Source organism: Eucalyptus grandis, chromosome 6 (assembly GCF_016545825.1).
Source record: "Eucalyptus grandis isolate ANBG69807.140 chromosome 6, ASM1654582v1, whole genome shotgun sequence".
NCBI classification, from domain to species: domain Eukaryota; kingdom Viridiplantae; phylum Streptophyta; class Magnoliopsida; order Myrtales; family Myrtaceae; genus Eucalyptus; species Eucalyptus grandis.
The window spans coordinates 40,989,474-40,999,468 of NC_052617.1; the positions used below are offsets into that span (position 1 = coordinate 40,989,474).

General features: G+C 42.3%; 1 pseudogene; it reads left to right on the plus strand.

Annotated features, from left to right (window-relative positions):
* Window positions 1-3,391: 3,391 nt before the first annotated feature.
* On the plus strand, window positions 3,392-9,253 carry LOC104452006 (annotated as a pseudogene).
* The last annotated feature ends 742 nt before the right edge of the window (window positions 9,254-9,995 follow it).

Consider the following 9,995-nt stretch of genomic DNA (forward strand, 5'->3'; position numbering starts at 1 on the left):
TTTAGTTTGGAAATCCTTTTAAGAGAAGATTTGAGATTTAAGCAAAGCTCATTTATATACTTAAGAACTTTAGTAGGAATTTCTGAATGACTTACTTCGATTTCGTCATCGGATTCTGAGTATGTGTTTTAGTCAAACTTTGATTCTGAGTCTGTGTTTGAGTCAGACTTTGATTCCGAGTTTGATTCTGATTCCGATTTTGAGTCTGAGTTTGAATGTGCCATCAAACATATATTTCCTTGCTTGTCATCTTCTCTCTTGGTTCTTTTCTGCCCATTCTGTTTGTATTGTCTTCTTCCACTGAGTTTCCTTCTTTTTCTACTCTGTTTTTTGAATTTCTTGATAAAAAAAGCAAGTTATTTGTCGTCCATGTCATTTTCTGAGTCTGTATCATCAGAATCAACGTTAGATTTTAAAACAATGGGCTTCTTACCTTTGGGATCTTCGTCATTGATTTGTTCCACTTCGTAGGATTGAAGAGTGCCAATCAATTTATCAACATAAAGTGGCATAATCCTCCGAGTCTCTCGGATTGAGGTCTTGACATTGTTCTAATCTTTTGAGAGACCTCGCAGAAGTTTGTTGACCTTCATTGGGGGAAGAAATTTGATGACCTTGATACGCCAAACCGTTTATAATTTCTGTAAAACGATTGAATATATTTCCAATTGACTCTCATGGCTTCATCTTGAAGGATTCATATTGGCCAAGTAGGAAGTTTACTTTGGTCTCTTTTACACGATCAGTCCATTCATAAGTAACATGAAGTCTATCCCAGACTTCCTTAGAGACAAGGTGCAATATAAAGAATAAATGGCTTTTGCATCAAGAGCTTCTCTTTTGGACATCTTCGTTCGAGACATAAGAGCGGGGGGTTTGGTTTCTTTGTCTTTACTATTCTTATTTAATGTAGACGTAGCGATGGGATTGATTCATTTTTCCACGACATCCCATTGTAAGGGATCTCTAAATCTTAGGAATGTTTTCATTTTGTTTTTCCAAACACTGTATTCATTTCCATCAAAATATGGTGGCCTACTGTTGCTCTATCCTTTCATAAATCCTGGTGCTAAGGTACTAGTCATAGAAGATCTTTAGCTCAAAAGTAAAAGTACTTTAATAAAATGAGTACTTGGCTTTGATACTAATTGAAAGTACTAGTATGAACACCTAGATGGGGGTGAATAGGTGTGAAGAAAAATTTACGCGAAATGTAGTAAAATATTTTGCTTTTGAAACTAAGTCGAAGAACAACAATTGAGCGAATTCAGACTTTAGCAGTTAAATAAAACTATGAACAAAATAAAGGAGTTCAGGGAAGAGAATAAGAACACATAATTTATAGTGGTCCGGCTTAGATCAAACCTATGTCCACTTTTCCACGCTGGTAGCCTCCTAGCCGGATTCCACTATGCAATCAACAAGATATTACAACTTTGAGTGCAAACACTTAGTGGTAGATCACACTATCTCACTAAGTCACTCTTTTGGTATTTCTCTCATGATCATAAACATTTAAGCTCACTAAAGACAAGTGTATGATCGAATGTCGCTTAGACTTTGGAATTATAAATTTTACAATCCGTCTTTTACTTACTTATCGGTCCTTGATCTTCTTAAATACTCCACTACTTCCAAACTAGCCGTTAGATAGTATCTAGAGGATTGTCTTCTAATCTACCAATTAGACAGATCTGTATTAAGAAAATTTAGTAGCCGTTGAGCGACAGAAGTAGAATCCCAAATTAATTCTGATCGCCTATACAAACAGAATCTTGCTTTCCATAAGTAAAGTTTCTTTGTTTGAAAAGTTCTTGTCTTCAATATCAAATTATCAATCAATTAGATTGAGTAAATCATATCTATCTTGATATAGAATCCAAACCAAATCACTAGCCATTATATGTTTGGGGCTTGTGTTACGTTCTGTTAAATTGTCTTGTTCTGAACATGCTTCGTTCTGAATCTGTTACGTTCTGAACTTATGTCTCGTTCTGGACATTGTTACGTTCTGAATGTAAAGTCTGAGAATGTTCCGTCGAAAGTAAAGTCTGAGTGTCTTTCGTCTGAAGTGGATTTTACAACCTGGATGTGAGTCTGAACATATCCCGGTTATGAACATATTTAGTTTTAAGGTCTAGACACAGTCTGAATAAGTTTAGCTTCAGTATAGAGTATGTTTTCTGGTTCTTTCAAGTATAGACTTTAATAATATCATAGAGTCTATCTTCTGGTTCTTCCAAGTATAGACTTTGACAATATCATAGAGTCTATCTTCTGATTCTTTCAAGTATAGACTTTGACAATATTTTTTACATGTTTTATCATCTGCATAGTCTATTACTCAACCTTTAAACACGTTAGTAGCATTTGATTTATTTTGTCATTTTCAAAACATCATAAGAGATTTCTCTAACAACAATCTTGCAAAAGTGATAGATGTGCAGGCTACGCGTTCTCCATTTAATCCACACTTTTTGGCTATTAGCCAAGTCACTTGAGAAGAGATTTTCTCTTGGTTTCTTTGTTGACATGGGCTGATCTCTTCCTCCATTGCCAAATACTTCTATAATCAAATAAAGATTATTCTAGATAGCTCTAGTAAAATGGATCATATTTTAACAGTATCAATCGTCCTCTTTGGCTCTTGTTTCCATGTTGCGCCTTTTCTTTTTTTTTTTTCTCTCCTTTATTTTACTTCAAAGTTGCTTTACATAGAATAAGTGTCAACCAAACACGCTTTGCTTTTAATAAACACACCTTCGTGTAAAGATGTTGGAAAAATGGTTTACACCTCCAAAGTCGAACTGAACGTGGCCAGCGACGTTCACGAGGAAAAATTATTGGTCGGGGCGTTTCCCTAATTTTCCTACACATGGCATTTTATTTTTCATAAGCTATGGCGTTACCAAAGAGTCGAACAAGACCACTGCCCTCAGCGATGCAGCTGGCTCGAACTCTCTCCCTCTCACGAAGGGGAGAAGTTTGAATCCCAGAAGCGTCGTTAGGAATTCTTACCTGGAGTATTATGGTGGTGGGTCATGCAGTCACTTCCCTAGGGTTTGCTTGCCGGCTGTTGTCTTACGGAGTTTCTTGGGTTACCAAAGAAGAAGAAGAAGAAGAAGAAGAAGAAGAAGAAGAAGAAGAAGAAGAAGAAATCGAACAAGAATTCGCAGCATTCATTGATGATAAAGTCTAGAGATATGCATTAATCATGTTGTCGTGATGTGAACCGTCCAAAGTATTGTTTATTGTTTTAAAAAATGGAATTCGTAGGAGGAGCATATGTTATTTTCCTACATAAACCCAAAGATTGTATTCATTCATTCCCCGGAACAACAACTCTCTCTCTCTCTCTCTCTCTCTCTCCCCACCTTCCAAAGCAGACAACAATGGACGACCTCCCGAAATGCGAAACGAATCACGTCCCGCTCACACCGCTCACCTTCTTGAAGAGAGCCGCTTCCGCCTATGCCGACCGCACTTCCGTTGTTTACGAGTCCGCCCGCTTCACGTGGCGCCAGACCCACGAGCGCTGCCTCCGCCTCGCCTCGTCGCTCCGCTCTCTCGATGTCGTCAAGAACGATGTGGTACGTATCTGTTGGCAGTTTCTCTTTAGTTTTATCTAACTCTGCTGCGAGTTCATTCGGGTTCCATGAAATCATCTTGTTGATAGAAGTGGAAAAATGGTTGAAATGAAAAGATTCATATTGGGACTCGAATATTGGGATAATAATAACTAATTGTATGCATGTAAGTGACTTCTTAATGATCAAAAGCTCACTTGTGGCAATATTATAATTTTCTTCCACTATTCATCTAAATAGGTGTAAACTCAGAAATCATGTTCATTTGCATTGGTAACTCTCTGTCCTTGCAGGTATCTATCCTGGCTCCGAACGTTCCGGCCATGTACGAGATGCACTTTGCCGTGCCGATGGTTGGGGCAGTTCTCAACACCATAAATGCCCGTCTAAACGCTGCCAACATTGCTACCATCCTCCACCACTCCAGCGCCAAGGTCTTCTTTGTCGATTGCATGTACGTGCTGGTAGCACGGGAGGCGCTTGCGATGCTCTCGGCTGCCGGTTACTGCATACCCATGGTTATCGACATCAACGACATTAACTCGCCGACTGGTGTTCAAATTGGCGATTTGGAATACGAGGATCTCATTCAGAAGGGCGACCTGGCCTACGTCCCCGAGGAGCTTCGAGATGAGTGGGACCCCATCGCGCTCAATTACACTTCCGGGACGACGTCGGAGCCGAAAGGAGTGGTGTGCAGCCACCGAGGAGCCTACCTCAGCACCCTCAGCTTGATCCTCGGGTGGGAAATGCGAAGCGAACCGGTGTAACTGTGGACGCTGCCGATGTACCACTGCAACGGATGGACCTTCACATGGGGCATCGCCGCCCGCGGCGGAACCAACGTGTGCCTCCGCAACGTTACTGCGCTCAACATCTACCGGAACATCGTTGCTCACAGGGTCACCAACATTTGCTGCGCTCCAGTCATCTTCAACATCCTCCTTGATGCCAAGCCCCACGAACGCCGCGAGGTTGTCGGCCCCATAGAGATCCTCACCAGCGGTGCTCCCCCGCCACAGGCCCTAATCCTGAAGATGGAGTCTCTCGGCTTCCACATCACGCATGCTGTTGCGATGGGGCGAGCGATCGAACAAAATATAGATGGAAGAAGAAAAATAAATCAGATACCAGATTTACGTGGTTCAGTCGTAAAGACCTACGTCCACGGGGAGAGCAGCGGCGAATTTCACTAAAGATCAAGCGATACAAGGAGATTACACACTCAAGTCACTCAAACACTCTCTCAGTGTTTCCCAAGCCCCAATTACACCCAATAACGCACCCAGTGTTTAGCCTCGAAATTCCTCGAAAATAATCTCTCAATTTCACGAATGAATTACACGCAAATCTTACCTCAAGATTTAATTGACTACAAACACTAAACTTCTTGGATGTAATTCACGAACGAAAACCCGCCAAGCACTCGCTTGAATTACGGCACTTCAATATGCGGCTTCACTCAACGATCGGCTTCGTGCGGCAGCAACTTACCATAAAGAAGAAACCCTCTAATATGCGGCTCCTCTACGTAGGGTTCTCTACGTAAGTCTTCGAGCGGCAGCCGCAGAGAAAGAAAACCTATATATATAAGTATGCCCAAGGTCAAAGTTTGACCTTGGCCCCACGAATTCAATCTTCACGGAGGAACTTCACGCCAAAAAGGAAACTTATATTATTATAATACATGTGCCCAAATTTCCTTTTTCAAAGAAATTCGAAAATGCAGGGTTCCTTCTTCTTTATTTTATTCTTTTGTAATTCCTTCGCGAGTCCACCGAATTTCGCGTTTTAGCAAATGCTCAAACTCGAGTCATATTTAACAATCTCCACCTTGGCTCGACGTTTGAGCTAAATTATAATCGCTTCATAAAAATTCAAATTCTGCAGCTACTTTCCCATAGCCCCCAATGGGCTCAACCGCCACATATATTATCCAAGTTCAGGCCTCGCTTGAACTTCGCCATAACCGAGGACCTCATCAGAATACCAACTCCACATGCACCTTTAACTGCTCCGCAAGGATTTTCTGACACAACCTCCTTAACCACAGATAAAGTAAAGCCATTATTACATCCATATCTATCAGGAGATTGAATACATATCTTGTTAATTTCAGCGATTACAGCAACCATTGGCTCTATAGGCTCCACCTCGCTATGAGCACCATCTGTGTCGATTACTTTGCTAGTACCTGTACTCGCTACCTCAGGAGTTTCTGGTTGCAACTCCACCTCAAGCTGAACACCGTTCAGATCCGAATTAACACTGCTATAATCACTCTTGGCAAGAAGTACTTGAGACTCATCAAGGGTAACTTCTCTGCTGTTAACAGGTGAATTTATATTTGGGCACCACAACTGATCACCCCGCTCACCTTGTGCATAGCCATGGAATATGCATCTTGCCCTCCCATCGAGCTTACCATCACTCACTCGAAAATAACATGGGTAACCAAACATTCTAAGAATAGAATAATCAGCAACGTTACCGACAACACTTCTTCAGAGCCCGCCATTCAATAGCAAAGTTGATGGGGATCTATTCACCAAGTAGCTTACCGTACTTAGCACATTAGCTAAGAATCTCCTAGCCATACCAGCACTAGAGATAATTTTTCGGGCCATCTCTAGTAATGTTCTGCTCATCAATTCTGCAAATTGTTGTGATTTACTAGCACTAGTGCGGTGTTTCACTATGCCCTCTTTCATGCAGAATTTATTTGCCAGCTCTGAGCAAAACTCCATGCTATTGTCAGTCCGCACATGCTTGATCGACTTACCAGTCTCCGTCTCGATCAAAGCTCTTGACTGCGAGATCCTGACATCAGCATTAAACTTGTGCCTTGGCACAAACACCCAGGTCTTCCTCGAGTAGTCAAAAGACTCTCGAACATATGTATCCGACGTCTCCGCAGCGGAATTTATCACAGTCTCACCTTGAAGTTTATACAGGCCATCGTGCTTGATTCCTTTCATTATCACTAGGGCACCTCGAACAACCTTCAGAACTCCACCTTTTGAAGAATACCTGCAACCAGCTGAATCTAGGACACCCAAGGAAATTAAGTTCTTTATTAATTCTGGAACATGCCTCACTCCAGTCAATGTCCTCACGATACCATCATGCATTCTGATTTTAATATCACCAACACCCACAACATCGCACTTAGCGTTGTTCCCTAACTAGACTTTATCACTACCCGTGCACTGATAAGTGATAAACCAATTTCTATTTGGTGTGACATGAAAAGAACAACCAGAATCCATAATCCATCCATCAAACAATGAATAATCGGTGACGGACAAGACATAATCAGCATTATCTCGCTACAGCTGCAACATTATCTCGTAGAATCAACCATAATTCCCTTACCCTTCTCATTCTTCAGCTTAAGGCAATCCCTTCTAAGATGCCCCCTCTTGCCACAGTTCCAACAGACAACATTAGCAGTCCTAGACTGACTACGTCTGTTCATATTGGTACTACTATTACCCACACGTGTTACAAATCTTCCTCTATTTTCACCTACTAAAGTAGATACAGATTCGCCAGATTCTCTTCTGCGAATGTCCTCGCTCAGAATCAAATCTCGAACCCCATCAAACGTCAAACTTGTTGACCCAGAGGAATTACTAACAGCAGAACGGTAGTATTCCAACTATCGTGCAATGAGGATAATAGAATCAAAGCACATACCTCATCTTCAAAATCAATCTCAACTGAACTCAATTGACTAACAATCACATTGAATTCATTGATATGATCTCGCAAATCGACGCACCTTCTTTCATCTTCAAGTTAAACAGACGTCGCATCAAACAGACCTTGTTGATCGCAGAGGGCTTCTCATACATATCCGACAGGACTTGCATCAAATCAGCAGTGGTCTTCTCCTTCAGGATGTTAAACGCCACGTTACGAGCCAATGTTAGCCGAATAACACCCATAGCTCGTCTATCCAGCAAATCCCAATCGGCTTGCTTCATCGTCTCTGGTTTCTCCCCAAATAAAGGCAAGTGCAGATTCATCTGGTAAAGATAATCTTCAATCTGCATCTTCCAAAAACTAAAATCCTTCCCATCAAATCTGTTGATTTTCACTTTTAGTTCTTCTGTCGCCATCGATTCACTTCAACTCAGCCAAACCTAGCTCTGATACCACTTGTTGCGATGGGGCGAGCGATCGAACAAAATATAGATGGAAGAAGAAAAATAAATCAGACACCGGATTTACGTGGTTCAGTCGTAAAGACCTACGTCCACGGGGAGAGCAACAGCGAATTTCACTAAAGATCAAGCGATACAAGGAGATTACACACTCAAGTCACTCAAACACTCTCTCGGTGTTTCCCAAGCCCCAATTACACCCAATAACGCACCCAGTGTTTAGCCTCGAAATTCCTCGAAAATAATCTCTCAATTTCACGAAGGAATTACACGCAAATCTTACCTCAAGATTTAATCGACTACAAACATTAAACTTCTTGGATGTAATTCACGAACGAAAAACCCGCCAAGCACTCGCTTGAATTACGGCACTTCAATATGCGGCTTCACTCAACGATCGGCTTCGTGCGGCAGCAACTTACCATAAAGAAGAAACCCTCTAATATGCGGCTCCTCTACGTAGGGTTCTCTACGTAAGTCTTCGAGCGGAAGCCGCAGAGAAAGAAAACCTATATATATAAGTATGCCCAAGGTCAAAGTTTGACCTTGGGCCCCACGAATTCAATCTTCACGGAGGAACTTCACGCCAAAAAGGAAACTTATATTATTATAATACATGTGCCCAAATTTCCTTTTTCAAAGGAATTCGAAAATGCAGGGTTCCTTCTTCTTTATTTTATTCTTTTGTAATTCCTTCGCGAGTCCACCGAATTTCGCGTTTTAGCAAACGCTCAAACTCGAATCATATTTAACACATGCATACGGGCTAACCGAAGCCACCGGGCCAGCCCTGGTCTGCGAGTGGCGGGCAGACTGGAACCGCCTGCCGCCATCAAAGCAGGCACGGCTCAAGGCACGCCAGGGAATCAGCGTATTGACACTCGCCGACGTGGATGTCAAGGACTTGGACACGATGAGGAGTGTTCCCCGTGACGGAAAATCCATGGGAGAAATTGTTCTGCGTGGGAGCAGCATCATGAAAGGCTACTACAAGAACCCCGAAGCGACAGCAAAGGCTTTCCGAAACAGGTGGTTCCTCACCGGAGACGTCGGCGTCGTCCACCGTGACGGTTATGTGGAGGTAAAGGACCGGTCAAAGGACGTGATTATTTCCGGTGGGGAAAACATCAGCAGTGTCGAGCTCGAGAACGTGCTCTACGGCCACCCAAGGGTCTTGGAGGCGGCAGTGGTGGCGATGCCGCATCCGCGGTGGGGCGAGAGTCCGTGCGCGTTCATCAGCATTAAGAAGAACTCCGAAGGTGAAACCGACGACGTGAAAGAAGCGGAGATCCTATCTTTCTGTAGGAAGAACCTCCCAAGTTTCATGGTTCCAAAGAAGGTGGAGTTCATGCCGGAGTTGCCCAAGACTTCCACAGGAAAAATCCAGAAGTTCCGGTTGAGGGCCTTGGCGAAGACGATGGTCTTATCGGAGGATGTTTCCGCCGCCTCACCTAGATTGTCGCGTCTTTAAAATCAGATAGAAGTTGCCATGATGCGTTTATCTTTTCCTTTTCTGGACGGTGATTGTTTTATGTTTCGAGCGTCGACCGAGAGGCGTCCAAAGAACAGTGGATAGAGATTACTTGTAAGGCACTCGGATTTATCGTTCTTCTTTATCTAGCAATAATGCTAGAGTAGAGAGGCGAAGATCGTCTATTCTGGTAGACCTCTCGCAGGATTATGTAAAATAGCCAGAAAAGCAAAGTAACTTGGACCCAAAATATGATACAGCTAAATACATTGTCTACGTTTGTCTTGTTAAGTATAAAGGAACAAAGATGCTCAATGCAGAAAGAAACGAAGATGCTCAATGCAGAAGCAAAAACAGAGGACCTGGATCGCCAGCAAATAACAATCAATGGCAAAGATCTTATAAAGAAGATCAACCTGGATCGATGATCAATGAACGAAGATGCTCGAGGGATTAATGGCTCGGATCGCCAAAGTCTTAAGCATAGTCAAATAGATTCTTTCTGTTAAAACAGTTACTATATTCAGTTTTTCCTTTGTAACTAAGTTCTGTTACATATCCGGGTATAAATACTCTGCTTTGCTTTACATAAGAAGTAAGGGAAAGATAGATAGAAACAGAGTAAGAGAGAAGTCACAAGAGTTGAGAGAACAAGGTATCAAGGTCATCGACGAATGCAGTAAGGATCGCAATACTAAAGAAGAGAAAGTTTCGGAGGATGAAGAACAGCTCAAATCCGAAACACTGAAGCAAGTTAAGTACATTTGA